At 35.3% G+C, this 25,688-nt stretch overlaps 1 protein-coding gene and 1 long non-coding RNA gene across 3 annotated transcripts in view; one reads left to right on the plus strand and one right to left on the minus strand.

The window, feature by feature from the left end:
- Positions 1–25,688, minus strand: part of LOC126873656 (uncharacterized) — a 37,409-nt gene that overhangs the window by 10,377 nt on the left and 1,344 nt on the right. Inside the window, exon 1 of one of the 2 annotated variants that reach the window (XM_050634748.1) lies at positions 20,629–20,762. The exons of the other annotated variant lie outside the window; for it this stretch is intronic. The gene's annotated coding sequence lies outside the window, so the exon portion shown is untranslated. Of the gene's footprint in view, positions 1–20,628; positions 20,763–25,688 lie in introns of those variants that run through there. 2 annotated transcript variants of the gene reach the window in all.
- Positions 20,875–25,325, plus strand: LOC126873683 (uncharacterized). Its single transcript, XR_007692508.1, has 5 exons — positions 20,875–21,017; positions 21,941–22,199; positions 22,364–22,651; positions 22,770–23,041; positions 23,120–25,325. It is a non-coding gene; the product is annotated as an uncharacterized LOC126873683 (long non-coding RNA).

Raw genomic sequence — 25,688 nt, forward strand, 5'->3', positions numbered from 1 at the left:
CTATAAATTATATCCTACTTATTTCCAGGCTCACCGATGAGACAAATGGATACTGGTGCTCGGCTGCTGCAACTTTTTCCGCTAAGAGCGGATATAAATATCTTCTTTCCTAGGATAGTAGGAAATTCTCGTTTTTCACGTATACGGCGATGATATTTCCAGTTATCAAGTTAGTACTTAGTATTTGGCTTTTGATATTTCGGATTTCGCTCTGGCGAGTACGGCATTCTAAATTTCGTATTCGGCTTTTGGAAAATTTGATATTGGACTCTTGAGGAGTTCGACACTGAAAACTTGGTATTCAGCTTTTAGAAACTTTGGTATTTAGATTTTAGAAAATTTGGTATTCCACTTGTGGGGAATTCCATGCTCAAAATTTGATATTCGGTTTTCGAAAAATTGAATACTCGCCTCTTGAAGAGCGTTAAATTTAATATTCGTTATTCAGTAAATTGGTAAATTCGGTATTCGATATGTAATTAGAATCTTCGATGGCAATTAGAAAATTGATTATTATTTGGAAGTTAGTAACAATTTATTTAGTACTCGATGTACAGTAGCCAAAAATAAAAAAGTTCGATATTCAATTTTCATTATTTAATCCTGGAAAAATCGTCTACTTGGTATTCGAAATTTAATATTCCTTTCACATTTGTCTCCTATAATTCGTAATTTTATATATATAATATAATAATATAATAATATAATATAATAATAATATAATAATTTTCATTATTTAATTCTGGAAAAATCGTCTACTTGGTATTCGAAATTTAATATTCCTTTCACATTTGTCTCCTATAATTCGTAAATTATACCAGATGTTCAGTCCCTCGAAAATTTATTTAGGTATCTTCGCAACAAACGTGTTCCAAATTCCTTCGATAATTGATTTTTCTCGTACGAGCGGTATCGTTGAAAACCCCTATCGAGCGTAAGGTCGTTTAAAATCGCTGAAATTGTTCTACCTGTGCTTTGATCTTGATTAGGGCTCGGTTTTTACCTTTCACGCGAGTTGTACCTACGGTTACCTCGTTGCTACGTAGTTTACCTTCGTAAACCGGAAACACGCTATTAGCCGGGACTCTTGTTTTACCGTGATCACGTGTTCCTTTATAATTGCCTCTGATGCTTTTTGTGTTCATCAACCTTTCTTTCATTTTTTCCCCTCCCTTTCCGCAGCGACCTGCATACGCTTGAATGAAAGACCGCGCGAAAGAATAGCAGGATAACGTGACGGAATAACCCGAAACAGGTTGTTTAATTGCATCAGCTAATACTCGGCAATGTGTAACTTGCCCGTTTCAGTCTTCGAATTTCTGCTTTCATAAACCGTTGCTTTCATACTTACGCATATTCATCAAGCGTCTCGTACAGATACACTACCATTCAAAAGTATTTAGATATTCGCTAGTTTCCTTTTCATATAATTCACTAAAGAATTCCTATCAAATATCTTTCAAATAGACAATACGTGTGTACGTGTGTGAAAGAAAGAGAGAGACTCACGAAAATATTATTTATATTTTATTCAACTAAATACAATGAAATTAAATTTTAATTAACATGCCATACAAATATTTGTTATTTTTATCATAAATTTTGCGTTATTTTTATTAACAAGTTACCACTATTTTTGTAAATTTGTATAATTTTTTAAATCTTCTACTGTACTTATGAGAGATACTATACTCTACTATATAAACGTTCATTGCTCCAGTACGATTTTTGTAAATTTGTATAATTTTTTAAATCTTCTACTGTACTTATGAGAGATACTATACTCTGCTATATAAACGTTCATTGCTCCAGTACGATATTAATAACTTTTAATGTAAGCGGAACTTTATAAACTGTATTTCCATATAAGCTACGTGTATCGCGAGCAATCTCCACGTATTCCGCCCCATATATGCCATTTGTAAAACTTGTTTTTATTTACGATTAAATTGCTTTTGATCAGACTCAATGTTTTATATCTTTAATTATAGATATATAATAACGTATAATTGTACCGTTGATTTACTAAAAATGGTATACGTATCACGATATTACGAGAGAACTTTACAATTTCACGTCCAGTAATAATTATTTCGAAACTTTCTTCTTTGCAGCGTCGTACACGGTAACCGTAATAATCGTATCCTTTAACGAAAAAAATATGGCACGGCGCGCGAAAACGCAACAGGCAGCTCGTCTTCATCTATTGAATAACTAGACGATCGATTGCAACGAGGCATAACACACGGCTTCACGCTTTCTGAAGCCGGTCTACGAGGTGAAAATCGCGAGGAAGAACGAGGTCTTTCGCTTCCTTTCGGATACCACTAGTTCGCCAAATTGTAACGTGGCCACGGTGAAACTTTCGCGAAACAATCATGCTAACGTTATGTATAGCTTCTGAAATTAATTAACTTTTTTCATATAATTCGCCAAAGATGGGCTAACATACGTATCTGCGAAATACTTCGAACGATTTACATCGAATACGTTTACAGGAAAAAATGTAAGCAATCGTAGGCAATTTTTACGGGTGCAAAAACTTCTTGAAATTTCACTAACGCTATAACAAGACACGATTGACACGAGTTGAAATCATCTTCAAATTTTGATTAGGAATAATTATCTTTACAAAAAAGTTCCATTGAAACAGTGGACTTTATTTTCCTACAATTTTTTGTTATGTAAAAGCACGAATAAATTTCAACAGAAGCTTGCCTTCATTATATTCAGAAATGAAAATCCTACAATTTCGTAAATATAAACCTTCCCTTCTCCGAAAAATATTCCGAACGTATGACGAAAAAATTGTTCAATCTGAAATCCTTATTTGAGTTACGAGTTAAATTTTTCCATCGGCGAAGGGGCTCGGAAAAAATTGTAATTTTCCTCCGACTAATGATCACATCGATAAAACATCTTCTGCAAAAATTCCCCGACAAGTTTCACCGGAAAGATCCATCCTTGAAAAAAGGTGAAGCCCTCTTGCTGCAAACAAAATCTTGTCTCTTAGAAAAAAACGTCGGACAAGTTGCGTCGGAAATCGCCGTCATAAATGGCAATCGTAAATTAAATTTTTTCTCCCGCTGCGCAGATCTGGAAAAAGTTTCGCCGGAAGTTGGCCCTCCGAAAGGTTCACACCACCTTTTTCTCTTGAGGCCGCAACGAATTGGATCGTTCGATGACCGTTAAAAGATTTTAATCGCGCAATAAACGACCGGTATGGTGTACCAAGAAAATCGTCGATGATCCACATCCGGTGGTCCATCGTCGGCATCTTTTCTCTTCTCTTCTTTTTCGAGGTGAACGCGCTTGCAAAAAGTGACCTTGCGCGATCTTCGCGGATCTTCTACGCGCAGCCAGGATCGGGGCCCACTTTGTACACCATCTGGCTCGACTGGCAAGAGATAGTTATGGTTGCCTCATCATCCTTAATACGAAACCACCGCCGGGTGATACACTACCTAATTCTAGCCGATGATTTCCCTTTCTCTAATCTACTCTAGGGCTACTTTTACCTTCTCTTCCTTTTCTTCTTTCGAATCACGTCGCTTTTTCTTCTTTTGTTTTCGGTTACGAGCGTGGTTTATGGTATTAACGATCGACAGAATGTTGGTAGATTAATTTGTCGAGGAACATAGAATTCAGAAGAAGTTGGAACATTAGGGTGAACTCTATGGATGATGTCTAATGGTCAATGATGTTCTACCACTGAATTTACGTAATGGTAGTAGCAATTCTAGGTAATTGTAGTCGATACTTTCCCTTTCTCAATTATCTCTGGCACTATTTTTATATTCTTTCCTTTTCTTATTTCAAGTTACATCTCCTTTTTCGTTTTGCTTTTGGTTGCACGCGCTGTTTATGGTATTAGCGATTGATAGCACGTTGCTTGAAAATTAATTCGCTTCCATGTTTGCGAATGTGAATTCTATGAACGACGCATAATGGTTATATTTTACTGTTGGATTTACGTAATGTGAACCAGTGATCGATAGTGTATCGGTAAATGCAACAAACAGTACCTCGTGGAAACACCTGGTCCGTGCCACTATTTTTGTTCATCGTACAGTAAATTTCAAAAAATCCTTTCAGAATCCCCATATGAAAATTCTATCACAAAAATTTAGTCCTTCCTTAAGTTACAAAGCTATGCATAAATCAGATTTTTTCCTTTGCAAGAAGAATCGAAAAATCTCCATCAGATGATCGTACAAATACTCCCTTCCAATAATAATCCTAACATATTAGGTTGTCCGATAAGTTTCTTTCGTTTTGTAAGGAAATAATAGACGCATAATGCATTTTGCTTTATATTAATTTATTGAATTATGCACGAACATAATAATAGAAATAGAACGAAATGGAGCATACTAATTCAATAAAATAATATAAAACAGAAATTATTGTTCGTCTATTATCACCTTATGAAACGAAAGAAACTTTTCGGGCAACCTAATATAATTACGAGATAGTGCTAAAATAAAATTACGAATGAAAATCTATGAAATATAGATTTAACTACTTGTAGCGATTTAATTAGCTGTAAAGAACTCGTTAGAAGAGATTCGAAGAATGTTGTGAAAATGATAAGCGAAGATGAAAAGCATAGCGGAGCAATAACCTTTGGCTCGCGAATGCAAAGTCCATCGGAACGATTCTATGAAATAATTGGCCGTGCTTTGCCATTGATACAACGAATTCGTAGTTCCCTTTCTAACGAGTAGAATCGTTAACGACGGATGTTCTGATTGTGTTCGAAAGCGAGGGGAAAGAGGATGGCTGGCACTCACCAATGGCGATCCTCTCGACAAACGCGAGCAGAATTGTTATTCTACGTTCAGTCAAGTCTTTTTCTAAATATAATCAGCCGGTTTCCGGTGGTGCAGCAGCCAGACGAGAAGTCGAAAACTATAAATACTTGTCCAGTGGAACACGCACAACTGCAGGAAACCGTGTCTTCGTATAATACGTTCAACAATCTCTCACTGCTGATGAATGAACGATTGTTCTAACGTTTTTCTGTGAATCTAATTATCGTCGCGGCCACTTCCTTCGGATAGTTTAACGAAGTCACTTGTTAAGACGATTGTATCGATATTTATTTTTGCTGCTTTTTTCCACTTCTTTTCTTACTGATCGTGAGTGTGCACGATGCCTTGAAATTCAGAGAGGAACGAGGAAAAATATTAGGAAAGGAAGAAGCAACGAAGGAATTGCAGAGGATTAGAAATTAATAAGATTGAAACGTGATACAGTGTATGGGAGATTTTTGGGGATTGAAGAAGAAATTATTATACTAAGAATGTTGGGAAGATAAAAGACGATAAAAGAGTTGGGAAGCATTAAAGATCGATGACTTTTGGAAATTACGTCGAAATTACGTACATGAATACAATTCGAGAAGAATGTAATCAGAGAGTTGGAAAACATTATACATTGTCCCGCGGCTTGTGGATGGACAATCAACTGGGAGATGATTTCAAATGCGAAAAGCAGTCGAAAGGAAGGAATAAGATTTTTTCATATGACGCTTCGTTTGTGAGAAGATCGAGTTTGAAGATTTGGCAAGTATATCTAAACTTAACTAACTAATTACGGTCTGAGCAGGAGCAAATAATCGACAGAAGGTTAAACTACATGCAAAAACAAGTTAAAAATATAAAATAAAATTTTCTTATAAGATGCTCTGTTTTCGAGAAAAATAAATTTTCTTTACCGTCCTCTACTAAACGTATTCAAACTTTATTTCCTTGAAAATCAGACCTGAAATAAAAAAATTCTATTTTTCATTTTTCCATCTTCCATAATAGCCTTCTATTAATTGTTTGCTCGTACCTAGTCGGTATTTAGCCAAGTTTAAGTCTACTTGACAAATTTTCAAACTCGATCCTCTGGAAAACGAGGACGAACAAATTTTATTTTTCCTGTCCGACTTATTTTTCCACGTACAATCACCCGCCAGTCGAGTCTAAACATTTTTCAAACCGTGTATAAAAATAAAAACAATTTAATCCTCGAAATTATCGACGTCACATGATATAAGCGTACATGAATGTACAAGTGTAATGGCCGATTATGGTAATAACCAGATGCAGTCTAACAGGGCTTGGCATAGTCTTAGAAACCCTGTAGACAGGATGTTCCCTCTTATATTTATCAAGGAAGAAAAAATCCGCCCGAGTACTTTCGCCTTCCTTCTCCGGTTCTTATTATACAGTCGGCAGCCACGCTCTTGTTAACGAACTACCAGGAATGCGTTCGAGGCACAATCCCACATAACGTCGTTTTACGTTATCGAACGCGCTGTTTGAAAATATCGATCCTTTGCTATCTTTCAATTGTACGTTAATTAACGATAAGTAGAGTCAAACGTACAATAGAAAGCTATAGCTCGATTGAAATCAACTGGTTGCTCAAGGTCATCGAGAATATACAGGGTGGTTGGTAACTGGTGGTGCAAGCGGAAAGGGGGTGATTCTACGCGAAAAAAGAAGTCGAAAATATACAATACAAATTTTTCGTTTGAGGCCTTGTTTTCGAGAAAATCGACTTGGAATTTTCGCTCGGTACGCGTGCACTTTACACGTCTCGTTATAACGGATCACACTGTAGATCGTTGTCTCGGTGGAAAAATTAAAAAAAAATTTTATTTTATATTTTCGACTTATTATTTCGCGTAGAATCACCACCTTTCCAACCACCCTGTATTCCCCCTAAACGATATTTCTTTCGCACGAAATATGCAATAATATTTTTCAATAATTAGAAATTGTACAACGCGACCTATTAAATTTCTTCTCGGAGCTAAAGCGATTCTTTTAGGAACTATAACACAATTTTTAAAGCAAAACTCCGAGCATCGAATTTTCAGGCGTCTGAGGAATCAAAGACGGTCTTTTTAATTTTACGGTACACAATTACACGCGAACGCTTCTGTGCGTTTCCGTTGCGATCAAAGGGAACGCGCGCGGAAATAAGAAGGAAGATCGTCGAAAAGACAGACTGGTGAGAAGAGATCCGTCTAAATATAAACTTGGCAAACTGGTGACGAAGGGTTGCTTTTGAACGCTCGGACTTCTTGAACGGATTGGACCGCATTTGTATCATTTCCCTATCTCCGGACAACGTAATACAAATTGCCGCTGTAACGTAATTTGGAATGTCGTGATAAAAATGGAGAAGAAATAAGTCCATAGGTAATTCGTAGATAATCTTGGAATTCAAGAAAAAGGTCGTTCCACGGATTCTAAAAGAAATTAAAAAAAAAAAAAAAAAAAGAGAGAACAAATTTAATGCGGCGTCTAAAATAGCGAATATAAAAATAGATAGGATCAGGTTGTATTATAATGTAATTTAAAGTGCACTGATATTATCGTACATTGTAATAAAGATAATGAAGAAGCAAGAAGCTATCGGAAGGGGAGGAGACGAGACTAAAAATCGAAACAAAGACGAATTCACAGATAATCTTAAAAATTGCACAGAAGAGCCGGCCGACGGAGCAGCTAATCTAAATTTACTTCGACATAATAACACACTTGGAGCCCTTTCCACCATCCCGTGTCCCGGACCACCCAGCATGAAATTTTACGACACCGCCTTATTACATGTTAATCTTCGCACGATAAAGATTACGCGATACCAAATACTTACATACGTGCGTAACGACACTGTACACGGAATGGAATCACAATTTTGCGCGATAACACGATAATTGCCATGTAGAGCGGTGATTAAATACAAATTTCTCGGTCGAACCAACTTCTAATTGCATATTTGTTTGGCTTATTCGATCTACTTGATACCGCTACGACGCCTACGTTTTTATTTGTTTCATGTTCTTTTTTTTTTCTTTACGGTGGCGACAAAAAGTATCTCCACACCATTGTATTTATAACAGTATTTACATACTAATTAATTAGGTCGAAGTATAATAACTTTTGTATCATTCAGTGGTATGTTCGTAGGACTAGAAAAATTTGATACGATCCACCGAACATACAAAAAGAAATTCTTTTCCATTTTTCGAAACTGACAAAGCGTACCTTCTTAAAGTAACCGTGATCCTCGAATTTTTATACTTCAATCGAAAATATTTTGTACTAGGGTCATATGTTCTTCTACCCACAAGATCGTAGAGGACTTTACGACAAATTCATGTTAGGCATATCACGTAATATTCTTATTAACTCGGTAGTTTACAGTAGTGGAAATAATAATATTTCATCCGTTGATACACTTCGGAATTCCATTTGAGAAAGAGTAAATTACCAGAGCATGAGTTGTACATGCAGCCACTCTAATAACAGCAACACTTCTGCAAAAGAGCAGAACGTTGAATTGCGCAATGCCGTATACAATTTGAACCGGCACTAAAATAAAGTGTGCCGTAAACCTGGCACTGGATTAGTAAAAATATCATGTAACGCGCCTTTTTAATTTGTCGTAAAGTCCCTTACAATCTCGTGAAAAAGACAACGCACGGCCCTATTTGTTTCGCCAGGGGTAACACTGGTTTCGCTATGAAAACAAAATATTTTCGGAATCTTTCTCATCGTCATCTGCAGTACGCTCGTTGTTATTAATATTAACATAATATTTATGGCTAGAGAAACAAACATTTTCCTGGAACCATAGATCCCATTCCTTTATTGTAATTTTTCTGGGTCCACCCAGAAACATGTCACACAGAACGAAGATCCTACTTATGGAATATGGATTCCGGCACTATTCCCGTGGGCGGTTGCATTCTATTGTATCGAAGCGATATTCCTTTGTGCGCGGACGATTATTCACAGGGGAACACGACAGTCGCGCCGAAAAAAGAACGCAATAGATCGAAAGATACCCGTGTTAGGTCGGAACACGTTGGTTCCTGTTGGTTTCAGCTTTTTGTGCCGCGTTCAACCCGAGGAATGCCGTGATTCCGAGGGTGCTCCGGAAATTACACGAGTCTAAGGATGGCTATCCCAATTATAGGAAAAAGAGAACCACTTATCTCAATAGAGTTATTATCCTAAAACTCGCCAATGTTTTCCTTTATACTATAAGGATATTCTTCGGTTGTGGATGCAAAAAGAAACGAAATAATGCAGGGCAATCGGAAAATGTAGGATCAGCTCAGTAGAAAAGTAAGGTACAATACGGAGAGCAAAATTTTTTAACCGGATGCGTCTTTCATTCGAGGGTACTTTAGGCCGTTTTAAGTTATTCATTTCGAAAACGAGGGTCGTTTTTCATGGAAACGAACCAAAGTTTTGAAAATCCGATTTTGTGAACATTTGGTCAACGAAGGTCTTAACTGTAGAAATCTGCGTAAGACCGTGATCGTACGGAGCACTAAACGGTAAGCGGCGAACAACTGATGGCACAGTCAATGCCAACGCTCTGAATGCCAATTTTACCGCTTACCGTCCTTTGTATGGTCACGTCCGCAAGACAGAAAATAACCCAAATCTAATACAATGCTCGGGATTCAGGTGCACACAGAATAAGCTATACAGGAGTTTAAGAGCAGTAAATCTTAAGAAATGTATGTGGTTCACGAGGAAGTCACGCATCGACAGGTTGACAAAATTTTTTTGTTTACCTTATTTTGGTGAAAAACGACCGAGATTTTCGACTTCGATGACCTCGAAAACTTCGAAAAAGTCACGTTTTAGTCGAATATTTTGCAGTCCCGATGCTATACCGGAGCCGAAAATATTTACAAAAACATAGAATAATCCGTTTACAGAGAAAGTAATTGAAAAATATAGAAGAAAATCTGCGGAATTTAACACAATTTATTACCCCAGGAACCACGAGTGTGTTTCCCTTTATCGCGTAACAGAGAGTACTTCAAAGTGCCGATGCGGAAAACGAGGCACTGATGTAAGGAGCAACCGGATACCATCATAGTCCATCTGTCTCGTCGCCAAAATGACATGACACGTGGCCGCACCTGGTTGTAGTCGAAAGTAGCGGTCGTTTCGCCATGTGACCGCCTCTGAGAGCCATCAACAGCGGTAGAAAAAGGGAACAGCGAGGAGAAGCCCGCGAACACAAAGAGGAAAGAAGCATCGAAAATGCGGGAGGACGTCGCAAAAGAATATCCGGCTCTTCGACATATGTTCGAACATCACATCGGCTCGAGCCTAAACGCCATGTACTTATCGAAAAGGTTCAAGCCTCCTTGTGTGTCAGCTGGAGAAGCTGACTTGTTCGGTAATTCGGTTTCAGAGCCATACTTTCATTTTAACCCTGCTGCTTTTTTAGTCATCTTCGATTCAATTATATTTTTCTAAAAAGTATCTTTATGACTCGGGCGAAATAGCAAATAGTCATGTTGGTGTGCATGAGTTTTATGTTAAACGTCTTTTTATGATTGTAAATAATAAAAAAAGTTCGTACAAATTTGTTTTCAGTTAGAACGAATCTCTTCTTTACCGCATTGTATCTGCTTGGTTTCTCAAAAGGTGTTTAAAATGACCTCTGACAACACAATGCTGGAGACGCTTCGGCATTGACTGCCCTGCTCTTTTCATTTCTTCACGTATTTTCTCTGTAAGTCTTGTTCGATTCTCTCATTCATCAGTGAGCTTTCCGTACGGGATGGATAAATAACTACACGAGTAAAAGTCAATGACAAAATATCCCGCAGACTTACGTTCAGATCTGAAAAGATCGTTTCGAACATCCCTTGCGAAGATAACCAGGTACAAGCAGGTGTCGAAGAAGAAACAGTTCTCCAATGCGACTGAACACCCTGTATATATATGTATGCGTATCTAATTGTATTACTCGTTAATATCCATCTTTCGAACAAACTAATATGAATTATTTAATCCCACGAACTTACCGTTAATAGAATTCTAAACTAACTTCTCTTTTTTTAATTTTCACGTTCCATGAAGCGTGTACTGATTTGAATCTTTGACCCGCAGTCATAATGGCTGTACGTATAATACATATTATTCTGTGTATAATACAAGACGACGATGAAATAAGATTAGGCTAATTGAGGTAATCGAACGAAAAGGAAGAGGAAGAAGCGGCTAATTGCGACACTATTCGTATTAAACTAGATGGATCGTTCTGGAATGTTAATAGATATCTGCACAGTGTTTCCTGGCTGTCAGCGATGACTTTCAAAGTGTTGCTCGAGCCTAGTTCGCTCTTTAATACGCGTTTTAACGATGCAGTTCACGGCTACGATTACCCAACCATCGTTAGTTATATTTAGACACGTTAATTGGGACCGCAAACCTCGATAGACACAATCGGCTATTAAAATCAGCTGCGTCAAAACACCAGTACACGTGCGCCGCTAATTCTCAAGCGAAAAAGGAGACATCAGTTGAACGACCTTGCGCAAACAGGTCGTTCAACTCTTTGTGACCCTTTGTAAGCTAGGATTAATTAATTGCAACTTGCATCTTACGGTTCAATGGAATCTCTTTAAACCAATTTTATTCATTTCACAGCCTTATTTCCAGACTGTGCATATTTATACAATTTTTTGCTTAAAATGCACGAGGACTAGAAGACGTTGACAAAGATGTCACAGCTACTTACAGATTATAATACTCTAGTTGGGAAATATTATTCTACAATGCAGATAGTACCGTTCAACTCTAGATCGTTTGGAAACTAGGATTAATTAGTCGAAACTTGCATCTCATGGTTCAATAGAATCTTTTTAGACCAATTTCATTCGTTTCTGAGCTCAATTTCCAAACAGTGAACATTTATAGAATTTTTTATTTAAAATACGCGAGAGTTAGAAGATGATGAAGATATCATTGGAAGGATGGAGGAATTTGTAGGAATGGGTATAGCTATTTATGGATTATAATACTTTAGTTAGGGAATATTATTCCATAATACAGATTATAGGTACTATCGTTCAATTCTTGATCTCTTGGAAAGTAGGTCCAATTAACTGTAACTCACATGGTTCAATGGAACTGTTTTAGTTTAATTTAATTCACTTTGGTCTTGATAATCTTCAAACTACGAATGCTTATGATAATTTTTCTATAAAATACCTACAAACATAAAAAAGCATCTACTGTAATCGTTTGTTCAAATTATATTATACATGCATCGATTATCAAGTTAGGCATATGTTTCCACTGAACAGATATAAAATATGCAACTCATTGCATGTTTTGGAATTATAGCTTGCAATCTGTTCAACTTGAATATATACAGTTATCCTTATCAAAAGTAAAACAGTAAACGCGCAGCTACCATACCAGAAACGTTTGAATATTTCATATACGCGAGAAATAAATAAAAATGATTTTTTTCTAAGGTATAGGAGGATTTTTATGAATCACTGTATACTTATATTTAGCTCCAAATAAGGTGAACATTTTTATAACATGACACAAGGGTAAATATGTTATACCTTATTCGGCTTTCCCAACCGATGAGCCATTCAGAATACAATCGCACAAAGTGTTATCATTTTACTCAAAATCCGACGCTATCGATGACAAACTTCCCCTAAATATCTTAATGATTTCTTAGAAAGTATTTTCCGCTTAAAGAATTCGCTGATCGATGCGTATATATTTTTACAACTGAAGATTAAATACCTATACATATATATGATCAAAGAGAACGGTGAGCTTCCAAGAACTCAGAGCTGAGATAAGATAGCGAATTAAGTCTCAGTCAAATAAACGGTGCAAATTTCTCCCGACAACAGTGTATACACCTTGACAATAGGAATATGACGAGTCATACGGAAGTACGCGACTAATGTTCGTCTTTCACTCGAAGCAAGAATCATGCCTCGTGGATGCCTCGTATACTTTCTATGGAATACAGACATCAGACTTGCTCACTGTGTCTCAAAAGGAGAATACAGCATCTTTGAATTTGGTGCCTATAGGAAGTACTTGTACATCATTGTATTTATTATAACATTTAACTCTGCTATGAAATGCTTTCAATTATTTTCAATTCAATTGTATTTTTTTAATGTCAAAAATATATCTGAAATCCGAACAAAATTAGATATTAATACAGGATTTTCAATTTCGCGTTCAATGTGTTCCGAGATTATTACGAATCTTTGCCGATTACTGAAATTAGTACAAAATTGACAAAAATCGATAGAAATGTGTTTATATCTCTTTCTTTGTGATTCTGAAATGTTCCCACGCTTGAATAGGAAAAAGTGGAAGTAAATAATTAAAAAGAACTGAACAATTCTATTCCACAGAAATCTGAATTACTAAAAAGGAACTTAATATAGACCAGCTGACTAATCCACGTGGAAACAATCGTTAAAAGAGAAATTACCATGTAAATATCGCAGATGACTCACGGAGCATTCCTCGAGTGAACTGTGTTTCGCTGTTTCCTCCACCTCCAACTTGAATGGCTGGAGGAAATACCAAAAGGATCTCGCGGACTGAACGAGATCACGACAACCTGCTGGTAGAATCAAACGCGTTGACCTGAAAATTATATCGATGGATCGTGCATGGAAACGTGAATGCGTGAGAACACGAAAGCAAATCTCGATCGTGGGACGAGAGAAAAGAGCGAATGAAGAAGGGACAAGAGTGGCGGGAGCAAGTGCCGCACCCTGTAGAACCTCTCCAGTTCTCATTTCTCTGCCGATTGCTCACGGATGTTTGAAAAGAAAAGGGGGAAAGAGAGAAGAAGGAAAGAAAAACGGAAAACGAATAGGATATGACTTGGTTGAACCTTGTTTTACAGTACCAACTATGTTTGACTGACAACACGTGAACAGAATCTAAAAACAGCAGTTCCGAATTTAAGAATTATCTCTAATTATAAATTCCCCGTGCTTAGATCTACCTATTTTCAATTATAATCTAAAGTTAACCTACTAAAATTTAATTAAAAACTTTAACTTTAACTTGAAGTTAAATCTAGCAAAATTTAAGCGAAATTTAATTAAAAATCCTAATTCAACTTAAACACATGTCTAATCTAACCTAGCCGAATTATAGGCTGCTAAAACTTTGTTTTAAGACACCAACAATTTTTGACCAATCTCTGTGCTCTCTGATGGTAAACAAGTGGAATTTAAAAACACTAATTTTGAGTTTAGGGAATTTAATCCTGACCAAATTTGTCAGTTTACATTTCAATTAGATCAGGTTAGATTTCGAGTTTGTATTTAACAGTATTTTTGCTTTAAAACAAAATTTGTTGTACGGCGTAGTTGGGTTAGAGGAGACTACGTTTTAAAAAGAATAATTGATGATGTGGAGGAGGAAAGGCGTTTAGAAAGAACGGATCGAGGCTGTCGGGTCGTCACACTCGCTGCCCGGTGCAACAATGACCATCAGAAGGAGTAGACCGGAAGTCTCTTGTAATCCGCGGATGCCTGGCCTAGGTTAGGATAGGAGAGGCTAGATCAACGTCTTGGCTAACGGTATAATATTTTAACCATTTGAATTATTCTTATGCGATACATTCATATGTATATGTGGAAGATAAAAAATCCAAAGGTATCTGTCGAAGACGGAGATTTATTTTAAAATTGATACGACGAACATATATTACAAACCAATAACAAAGACTATAAAACAATGTAGAAAATGCAAATATTCTAACCGGAATTAAATACAAAAAACGCGACACATAATGGTTCTCTGGTTTTCTAACAAAAGAGAATTCCTACCCTAACTCTCAAATAGTACGAGAATTCGTGTTTCGAAATTCTATCATTTCTAACCTAAATTAGGTATTATTATCCTGAACATCTGGTATCTCCGCCATCTTGAATTTAGATAGTCCACATCGCGTGTAAAATCCCCAGATTATTTGTCTGAAAATTCCTTCGGGCATAGTGATTAGCTGAAGCGAGAATTCCAAAGCAAATTTGTCATTCAACATAAAAAAAGAGAATAATTCGCGTGACCTAAGAAACTCCCTATTCTTCGCTCTATTCGCATTTTTCTAGGGTCCAATCCTCTTCTTTTTAGCTTCGTCGTCCTGTGGTCTATCATCAACGGTAATTTTGAAGCTCTTTCGACCGGTGGTTAACAGGAATTTGGGTCAGTGATGCTTCTTACAAAATATTGAGTTCCCCGGTGTCATTGTTCGGCATAAATTAAAAATTGTTAAACTACTAATTAATCTCGAAAAAAGATTAAAGTTTAGTTGATATTTTCTTTAAAAAAAGGTCTTTATTCCGGTTTCCCGGTCAGTTTACAAATACGTCATTTTATAAATTTTATAAAACATTTTATAAATCAATAAATACTGTGATAGCTAACTATTGTAACCTCATATAGAGGAAAAATTGCAATACTTTGGCTTATCGTTGTAACGTACGCTTTGTGCCTCTTTCTTTTGAGGTTATATCATCTCGTCAGGAAGATTTCTCGATGTTTTGTGAGACTTTAACAATACGTGAGATAAGATAGTATTGTGAGGAAGAAACATGGGAAAATGTAAACGCGTACATGGTTAAATTAGATTAGGAATTAGGAAATAACAATTCTGATGATTGAGAAATATAATGAGAATATTTATGATACTGGCATATAGGATCTCTTAGAGGTATTATGAACTGAGATATTTCTATATGACTTTATGTTATTTTAGTACATAGTTTTCGTATTATCAAAATTAAGTAAGTATAAGTAAAAATATAAGTATAAATAAAAAAGATTGGTTTCTAAAAATGTAAGTAAATTTCTTAATTAAATAACATTAGTTATGGAAAAGTTATTTAGAATCAAAAAAGGTTCTGTATTATAATTTTAAAACCCTTCTTAGATCAATAAACTACTCAATTTATTCGATAAATAACTATGAAAAGTAGTAATAAAATTAGCACAATTTGATAATATTCCTGATATTTTCACTTGATAGATTGTAGGAGTACTAATATGTAAATGTATATGAACGAACAAATTACTTATTTTCTGTAAACCTAGCCTAATCTAATCAGTTCGTATCTTTCTACGCTGCAGGATTAAAATATGTGAAATATGAATGTACGACCCGTTGTTCAAATATGAAGAAGAAGACCTTTTAACGGCCCAAACTTTACTTAGTGTATCGTTTATTATAATATCTATCCGGTTACGGATCATGCTTTTGGTCTGCTGGGGGTCTCGGATGATTATTAAGGTTTCGCGTGGAGTTACCTTACCGTGACCAGCCCGTTTCTGGTATGTTTCAAATGGAAAAGGTAGTACATTGACATTCGTAAGAACTATTATTCATAATTTCTTTCTTTAAAAAAAAAAAAAAAAAAAAAAGAAGAAAGGGAAGAGAAACTTTCGTATAAAGAGATCAGCTGACTAACTTGCAATTCAACAGGATTAATTAATATCTCTAGTAATTTAAAGATAATGTAAGTGCATTTAATTAGATAAGATAATATAATACAATAGAATATTAGTACGTAAGGTAGTGATAGGTAAATATCATGAGATATTCTTTATAAACAAAGTAGCTTACGCAAAACAAATCTATCTATGAATCAACTTTCTACGTATTTCCAACTCATTGAAGTAATGTTTAAGTAATGTTGATAATTAAATATTCCATTACGATGTAATTAAATAAATGTTATTTTATATTATAGGATGTAAACCGGAAACCATATCAAGCAAACGGGCAAGGATTAGAATAAATAATAAAATAAATATTTGCAACAATTACTAATCAAGCTTCGTACTTCGCAAAATACCATTCAAAATGTGTCTCAATGAATCTATAAAATTTATAATAAATACTAATATAATTGTACGCATAAATAATTTAAAAATGATTATCTAGATTACTTTGGTAGATGTCTCGAATAAAATATAATTGAAATATCTGATGAGACATAATCTTTTCCAATGAACGAGCAAAGATGTTCTACAGCAAATCTATAAAATTCCAAGTTTACAATTTTGGTCATTTGGATCAGTTTCGTAGTTCTGTTGTGAAATATAAATGTAATTGAGCAATCTGAAGAAATGTAATCTGTTCGAATAAACGTTCACATGTCGTAAGTAACATATATGTATGTACGAATGTATTATAGTGTATGAAAGCAGAACGCATTCAGAGGTTGCCAAAGGAAGATTGCAAGTACGCGGCCACTTATGTTCATAATGCATCCCGTGCGTAAGTTCGCATGCACATACGCTCGTGCATTGTCCAGAATCGTAAGCCATGAAAACCAGTCTCTCACCCATAGCTCGTGCCGAACTTTCAGCGTTCATGTTGCGTGTGCATGTGTCATTAAAGTGGGAACGCTGGATAAACAGATACTTGTACAGGGTGGTCCATCCAACTGGGACAAGTTATACCTCTTCCCTATTTAATTATTATTTAGTTACAATTCGACTATCGATTAACAAATATTAATAACGATTTTCGATCTAACAAATCTCATGGAAAGTATTAAAGAAAATGCGTGATATTTAAATTATTTTCATTTTCAATAACGTCATATTAAAATTCCCCTGACTCAGCAAATTAACAAAAACGTAATTACAATATTTTTCTCCTATGATCTTCATATAAGTACACACGATAAAAGCAAATCTGATATAATAAGTGAATCATTGTACTAAATTCTAAAATAGTATATATCAAGAACTAAACGAACATGTACATGCTACTTGTTTCTGAAAAAGTGGATCGAGCCGTAAAATAAAATCCAAAAACGCAGGAACTCTTACTTCTCCCTAATCCTTCGCAAGAAATTCTCTAAGAAACAACAAAGAAATTTGCATCTTGCGTGTCTCCTAAAACCCAGCGACCGCGCAAAAAAACTCCCCTAAGGAAAATTGCATAATAGAAATTGCAAGCTGCTGCGAGAGCGGCGTCCACTTTGGACGGAACAAGAACAATAAAAAAGAAATAAGAAAAAAATATTGTAAGAGGAAAAAATGAGAAAGAATAAAGGAAGGAATTGTCTGGTATTTTCTACGGTAATAAAGGGCGCGTGTGCCGTATTAGGGTGCAAAGGAGTGAAAGAATTCCGTGATACTTCTGATGGAACGAAACATCTGCCATAAGTTCCGCCACCTACTTCCGAATCGTCCACCATTCTTGCATACCCTTGCCATCATACCGTGAATATTCAATCCTCCCGATGACCAAAAGGAAAAGAAGGTTATAACGAAGGCTCGTGACACGCGAACCAGAAAGCACCTGGTCGACTTTGTTCCTCTTAATCAAAGGACATTTTGTACGTGGTCATTATGCGTGGAAAAACACGCGACAATTGCGTGCACGGATTGTCGAGGGATCTTTGTTTTGTTCCCTTTTCTTGTTCTTTTTGCTTAACCCTTCCTTTTAAAGAAAGGTTCGAAGCTTTCTACTTCTTGGTATTTAAAATGGTATTTGCGGTTTGTGGGAGTAACTGGTAATTATTGTCTATTTGTTACTTAGCTATTTGTAACTATCTATCTGTTCCTTACATTTGGAAAAAAACATTGATTATTTGGAAAAGTAAAATAAAAATTGATTATTTGAGAAATATAAAAGAAACATAATATAATATTTGACTGAACTTATGGATTTTTATGTGTTTATGCAAAATTTAGAAAATGCACAGGATAAATATACTATACAAAAATATAGAAAATATGTAGAGTAAGATGTTAGTTATAATTCTTGATAGGTAAAACGAATCTTTAAGCTCTATTTTTTTTAACTATGTCTATAAAACTTTAATTACATAACTATTGTGTATATTATGTTGTATATCCTTTTTTATATTTTTTAAATAGTCACTTTTTTATTTTTCTAAATAATCAATATTCTTTCAAAATTCAAGAAGCTCATTGCTTCGAATTACAAAGCGACACTCGAAACTTCTGAGGGGTAGTGCACAACGTAGTTGCAACCCCCAAAACTTGTTCATTACAATAGCACCACTGTTCATACGTGCAGTTTCTTTTTTAAGCAAAGGTTTCTATCGATTGGCCGAGGGTTGGTTCTAGCCTCGACGGGGTGATTTACAGGACCCCATGGTACATACGAATCGAAAGTATTAGAATCCATTCGAGGGATCCTTCGAGATACTGAAATTTAGCCTGTTCAAAGATTCAGTCAACCACACGAAGATGAATGCGTTTCGCGTCACTTATGCTCTCTCGATGTTTCCCTTGGTTAATGAATTATTCGAACAGCGTTAAATATTTTCGAAGTCACGTTGGCAAAATTTTTATGTGGTAAAGGGGAGGGAAGAAACGAGGATGGAGAATTTTATTTTATTACTGAAGTTCCAAATATGGTATGTAATTACTTTGAGAAATTTCGGCTGTAGAAATGTTCTCAATCTATGTAGTAATTAAAAAAAAATTGCAAGAAAGTCAACGAAGCAACCAAAAAATTCACATTAAAGTTTCAATGCTATATATTCTTCTTATAAAAAATTACCTTTAACGCCTTACTCTCTATTGCCTTAAAACTCAATCCTCCACTACAATTCCAATCTTCGCCAAAGATCCATAAATAAAACAAAATCTACGAACACATTCAACTGTAAATTCCACTATAACTAGCGATAAATTGTTTTCATGAAACAGGAAACAAGCTCCTCCTGAATGTATCAAGAGGGTGCATCCTGTTTCTTCATACAAACAAATCGATTTCACAGCGGGCGAAGAAAAAAACACGGCCAACTCGCGAGCATCGTTGTGGTCAGGAAAGAATGCCGAGAGGAGATTTTGCGTCCTGGTTGCTCGACATCTTTCATTATTTTCCGAGCGATCGAACATTTGCGCGGCAAAACGGAACGGGCCACGGAACGAACTGTGGGAAACATAGACGGAGGGCTTCGTGTCAGACGCGAAATGTCGAAGCCATTGAATCGCCTAAGAGACAAAGGAAGCGAGCTGCGCACCACCGGCTGCTGAACAATGAGCCGATCACTCGAAATCGAGAGGCGGTTTTCAGCCTAAACCGGTATCAACCTATGATACGTTTCTTTTTTTTTTATTCACCACATATCTATATGAATTTGTAGGTATACAGGTATAATAGGTAGTGGTATTCATAAGTATTCAGTGGTTGTATACATAAGTATTCGAAGACTTATAGGAAATTAATTTGATGAATATATTGTGCTATGTATAGACTGTTGCCTTTCATACAATTACATATTTTTGAGGATGTAATTTAAAGATTGTTTTACCTAGCACGTATTATAGGAAGCAGTATACTTTGAATACTTTATATATTCTTTCATACTACGTACATATTATGTGTAACTTTGTGCTTTCCAATTTCCTATAATTGTATAAAAGTCCTCAATGTAATGATCATATTAATGAAATCTGAAAATATATATGCAGAGATGTTAAATGCAGGCAAATTTAAATAATTGTACAAGTTAACCCTTTCACGCTCAATGTTGCACGTGCATACCATTATATCCTTAACAAGTTGTTAGTAAAGTGAGCAATTATTTTCCTACTAACTTTTAACTAAATACTACTAATTTTTGTTACAGATTAAGGAAAATCCGGTTCTTAAAGGAATAAGTAGATCCTACATATATACAAGTTTTTGACGTTCTTGCGAAGAAATGCGACGAAATTTGTTATATAACCTAATGCATAGTTAAGCAACGAAATAGTTTATGGAATAATAGAAATAGCATTTGAATTAGCGAGACAGAACAGAACGAACCTTTTCGTCGATCATATTAGCTGTTAACGTTGCATCGTCGTTGGAATCCAGCTTGAAAGACACATTTGCATATCAATTATATTCTGCCTACACACTGTGCAATATTATACTTCGATAGTTCCCAGACAATCTCACCGCCAATATTATCCCTCAGGCAGCCACCTACAACGATCCGCTATTATAAAACGCAATATACCTACTTGTTCCACCAGATTTCTCAGTTTTATTCCACGTTTCGGTGCAAAATTGCATCGTGTTTAACTCCTTCGGGGAATTTATTAAAGCCAAAGATAGATAATCATCTTTTTTAATTTTTCAGTTTCTAGAAAGAAGAGTACTTCCTGTATCCTTTATAGCATTTAATAATGACAACTTAACCTCCTACTTAGGTTAGTTTTCTCTTTAATTGTAGTCTAGTTAGTTACTTTGATTTCTAGAGGTATAGTATTGAATTATACTACATAGAAAAACTATGAAATATTGCAAATCGATTACAGTATTATTTTAAAGTATTTTAAAATATTGTGAAATTTTATACTACTATTAATATAAAATATTAGGAAATTACTAGTGCACAGTATGAATAATACAGTAATAAAATATTCTAAAATATTATAAATTTGCTATGAAATATAGTTTCTATAAAGTACTATGAGTAATGTAATCATATTAGGTACCGGAAAAAGTTCCTAAAAAAGTTTGTAAAAATTGGTTCTTGTTAATAACATGTTAATAATAACAAATTGAATTTTGTGCAGTAATTGGTAAGCGTAATGCATGCAATTGGTTTCAGTGGAAAGTTTGATCTTTGTAGTTGGTATACATGCTTCACTGTTTTCAGTTGTTTTGACATTTCGTTGTTTAACACAACAATAAACATGGATAGCGAGAAGTTAAAAATTTATGCTTTCCTACTATACTAGTTTGAACTTGGAAATACAACAGTAAATGTGGTAAGACGCATTTGTGTACACGAAGAAGATGCTGTTAGCAAAAAAATAGCGTAAAAGTGGTTTAGACGGTTTAAAGAAGGAAATGAATCGTTAGATGACGAGTCGTGTTCAGAACGTTTGTCTGTCATCGAAAATGAGAACTTAGATTCAAACCATTTCAAACTCACGAAAAAGATGTTAAGACGAACAGAATTAAACGACGATTTCTACGTCGAATAAAATTACATGTTAAAGAAGATCAGAACATTTGAATTTTATTCTAAAAATGCACATACGCACATACCTTTTCCGGTACCTAACGTTCTATTATAAAGTATTATGAATTAATATTGAGAAGGGGGACCTCCCGTATCCTGCAGGACATATGCTTTAGAGGATTTCAAGAGCCATCTGTCTGAAAAAGATTCGCGATACGATCTGGGGCCCTTCAAGAAAAAATACTTAGGATGTGATATTCAAAGGGGGACCATAATCCGGCCTCCCACGATGTTCCTAAATTTAACATTTCTTATGAATTACGAGAGAGGCTTGTACACAGTTTTCGAACCCTAGCCAACTGTGTTTTATAAAACGTCGGCCCACGTGCGCACGAGCGCAATCGACGCGATGAATTGATTGGTACAGTATGCTACAAAAGTTACAACCCCTATTGTTCCTTTCGTCGTCTGCTTCTTAGAATTTACATCAATGTTTACTCAAAATCATTGCCTTGAATTTTATTGAAATGAATAAAAAATGAAAATTTAAATCGACTAATTATTTTAGAAAATTCTTTATTTTAGGAGAATAAATTATCTGGAAAAAAGTCTTAGTAATTTTGTACGAACAAATAAGCTGAAAAATATGAAGAAACAAATTGTGTTAATGGAATTTTGTGGAAACAAATTGAAAATACGAACGAGCAAGCTGTTCCGGAAAATATTTAGAAAACTTTATACAAATAAATAGGTGGAAAATATAGATGAAGTTCCGAGTATATTTTGAGAATAAATGTACAAGAATATATCAAGTTCTACATTTCACTTTCATAATGCTAAATTTTTGTAACTATATGAGAATACTACTAAATGGTACGAAATTAAATATACATAGACTTGAACAATTATTACGCGAATGTCTATAATAAATACAATGATGTTCAAATACTTTCTGTAACCACTGTATGTAGAGTAATCGTTTCAAAAACAGGTTCATGGTGCATCTGCCCTTTGAGGCGTGCTACCCTTGAAACAACAGGTCGATCGTTATCGTTGATGCCACTTTCGCCACAATTCAGATGAATGAAGAGAGCCGAGCATAATCGCGCACGTTATTGAGGCGAATGGTTTCCGGAAACGACCATGATTCGTTTACGATTCAGAGGATTATTTTTTATGAGATTTATTAGATTGCTTCTTTAAAAGAAATTTTAATATGACAATTTGTCTATCAACAAAAGTAATCGTACAAACTATTAACGTGTAAGATAAACAAAATAGCCTGTATAATATGTATCGTTCAAACATAGTAAAATAATACGTATAAAATCTTAATTACAGTTCTTCAACTTGAACCATTGAACGAAGGATTAAACACTTTTTTGTGGCGCCTGTTTACACCGGATTAGATTAAATATCGCGGCCATTAATCACGAATGCATCGTAACACCAGGGAAAAAGAGCATAGTTCCCATCGTCTTCGAACGATCCTGTTTACTTGTGCGTCCCAGGGAGAAATCATCAATCATCGCTTTGGCGACAGCGCTGCTATCGAAATCACTGTGATATATAACTCTTGATGTATTTTCTCTTTCAGTACGGAACAAAGCGCATGTGCGCGGGCGTACATCCATTAGAAAACACAACGGAAAAGAGTTAACCACGCTAAAGTAAAGAATAATAAATAAACGATCGCGTTAAATTTTCCTTCCAAGTGGTTTCCTACATAGTATTATTCTCTACATTATTCTTTACATTTCTGTATATTATCGACTACAATCTAATTTTTAGATTTAAAATAATTATGCCTATTAAAAAATTCTAAAAATCTCTCTGTCAAAAGAAATTCCACGGTGCAAATTCCAAATTCCAATACCAAGGTCTCCGAAATTTTATTATATTTGGCCAATATATTATCGATTGCTCTTTATCCATTTCCAATTGGATTCGCCCGAGAAATAAGTAGAGATTCGAAGTTTTCTGCGTCGGTCCATTTACACCTTGGTGAAACAGGATAAAAAAGGGGACCGTCGGAGGACCATTAGGCTGGTAGGAAAAAATGTTTCTTATTCGAAGAGCGACCGCAACGCGGCTCGTTTCGCTCTCCTCTAATTTCCAAGCGTACCGCGGAAAGATGGAGCATGTCGGCTAGCAAGCGATTTGTTCTTTTGGTGGAAGTCGATGATGGCTTGTGCGAACCACGCTGGAAAACGAAATGAGCAACAAGAAAACGCGATCTTGAGCAAGGTGGTAATTACACTACTGGCAGAAACTCTCCATCATAGTCTCCATCATACCCCATGAAATACACGTTTCTATGCTCGATGAAAGATCGATGAATTGATCGACGATGGTATTGCCTTGGAGATTTTGAGTGAAAATTATACGTGAATTGAATTTCTTGCGAACTGCGCGCAATGCTGATTACTACAAGATAAAGTTGCGCTGTAAATGAAAGAGAAGGAATTTCGAAATATTGGGAAATATTTTTGTAAAAAGAGAATTTTTTAGACTGGATTTTTAAGGGCATTTCTTATATTTATGATATTCTGCAAATACCGGGTGTATAAGCAAAATTATGCTATGAACGAAGAAAAATAATCGTTATAGCGCCTCAGAATGAAAATTCGATATTCAATTATTCTTGCCGTAATCGACAGTAAACTATCCTGCTTAAGAAATGTACGTCGATAATATCACAAGCATAAATCTGTATTTAAAAATAAATCTTACGTCTTTGGGGATGATCCGCCAGAAAACCTCCAACTTACAAACTTGAAATGTTATATCTCATAAAGAAACGTTTTTAATATCACTGGAATATCTCTAAAGGGATCTTAATTAATGGCTGTTTAAGGTAAATTGTAATAGTTTGAAGCGAAAAGAAATTTTGTATAAAAATAATAAACTTTGAAAACGTTTTCTAAGAAGGAATCAAGCAACGCTACAGTGTAGAAAATGTAATGCAGAATATACATAATTGCTTGAAAAGGAGAACATCGGATATGCAATTCCAAGGAAAACATAAAAAGCTTTTAAGATAAGATTTCCCGTTGATGAGTTTCCCACATATTCATCCTTATAGTTTCCTCAGTAGTTTGAATCTTGATCAATCGTTTTGATACAGTATTTTATACGTCTGATGCTTTAAGCAAATTAAGAAATATTCCCAAGAGTTAAAGTAGAAGGAATAAACTAGTAATGACTGCGAAACAGCAAAATATGGTAACAATGTCAACGGATTGTAATTTGAAATAAAAATTCGTGGAGGTGGGCTGACCTTGAGAATGACTAAGGCTAAAAATGACTATAGTTCAGGTCAGTACACCTGAGTCATGCAATTCGAATTCCATTGAGATGAGCAATATGTACTACCGTGTACTTAACGCGTAATTCATAAGTAGACCGCGGATATTTATGCAGTTATGGCAAATTGGAAGATACGAAAGTGCGCATAACACACAAAAGTTGATAAAATATCCAAAATGGAGTATTCGTTATAATTCTTATGATTTGAAAGCAATATACTGTTCCTGTAACGTGCCCATACAAATATACATTTTTTGAACGCTGTCATTTCCATATCGAACACTCATTCAATACCTGTTTCGTAATCATTGAATACCTATTTCGAATATTACTCGGGGAACAATCGTGACTCATTAGAAAAACACTCTTGAGTTATTTCAGAGCACAATGACATTAAACTATGAATAAAATCTGTTTGATCAATGATCAGAAAGACGATTGTACCACGAAATTGAGACAGAAGAGTAGCCCGGTACGAATAGGATCGTGGACGGATCATTTGCGTGTTTACATCGAATAAAAAGCTAATCGAAACCATTCAGAGTTATACAATGACGAAATGTAAACAGGGAAATGCTTAGTCCTTAATTTAAGTGTAATT

Source organism: Bombus huntii, chromosome 15 (assembly GCF_024542735.1).
Source record: "Bombus huntii isolate Logan2020A chromosome 15, iyBomHunt1.1, whole genome shotgun sequence".
Classification (NCBI taxonomy): domain Eukaryota; kingdom Metazoa; phylum Arthropoda; class Insecta; order Hymenoptera; family Apidae; genus Bombus; species Bombus huntii.